Source organism: Penaeus monodon, chromosome 30, assembly GCF_015228065.2.
Source record: "Penaeus monodon isolate SGIC_2016 chromosome 30, NSTDA_Pmon_1, whole genome shotgun sequence".
Taxonomy (NCBI): Eukaryota; Metazoa; Arthropoda; class Malacostraca; order Decapoda; family Penaeidae; genus Penaeus; species Penaeus monodon.
This window is the reverse complement of record NC_051415.1, coordinates 23,878,930-23,879,760: the sequence shown is the minus strand read 5'-3', so window position 1 is coordinate 23,879,760 and position 831 is coordinate 23,878,930. Positions and strand designations below refer to the sequence as shown.

General features: G+C 48.1%; 1 pseudogene across 1 annotated transcript in view; it reads right to left on the bottom strand.

The window, feature by feature from the left end:
* The window catches only part of LOC119592658, a 15,522-nt pseudogene that overhangs the window by 8,416 nt on the left and 6,275 nt on the right, over nt 1–831 (bottom strand). The window lies entirely within an intron of this gene.

Sequence of the window (831 nt, the reverse complement as noted above, 5' to 3'; positions counted from 1 at the left end):
TGTGCGCGCATATGTGGGAATGCATACAAAACAATTCTCACTGAATTTGCGAATTCAAGGACGTATACGTACGCAGCTTCAAAACATAAATAAGGCTACGAGAGCACTGGACGGTTTACGAGACGAAAGGAATTCTATTGCCGATTGACATAAATTGGCAATTTTTTCTTTACAAATACGTGAATGGACTAAGAAAGAAATGTCAAAAAAGCCAGCTGTGGAAGTGCCAGCTGGTTTGGTTCTCGGTCCGGATGGCTCCACTTGTGCAACCGCCAGTACCCGGGAGGGAGGGATAAAGCGGGGGTGGGGGGGTGATAATACAGCCAGACGGAGAAGGAGGAAGGGGTACCACATAGGCAGTTTGGGGGAGGGACGGGTAGCGTTTAGGCGAATAGTGGGGGCGGGGGGTGCTGTTTTGGCGGGTGAGGGGGCAGGGGCGGACTCTTGAGGGGTGTGTGGGTATGGGGGTACTGTCTAGGTAGATACGAAGGAGGAAGGTATAGTGGGGGTGTTTGAGTGACTGTGCATGACGGGCCTTTTTTCAATTTTTGTTTTGTTCTCAATTCGCCACTCAGGCTATATGATATTGAGCACTGATTAGCTATTCCATGTGGCGGACAAGGCGCGTCACTTATACCAGTCAAACGAGAGAATAAATGATCTTCCTCTTTGTCCTCGTATTTGTAATATCAGAAACACGCTCAGTCTTCAGTTAATAGGCCCATGACAGTTGATCATAAGGAAGAATTGCCAAACGTGCTCTGAAACCTGCACTTGCACGTTGTGGTCAGGAAATCGGACTTGATTGATAATATCCGCTGTTGCAAGAGC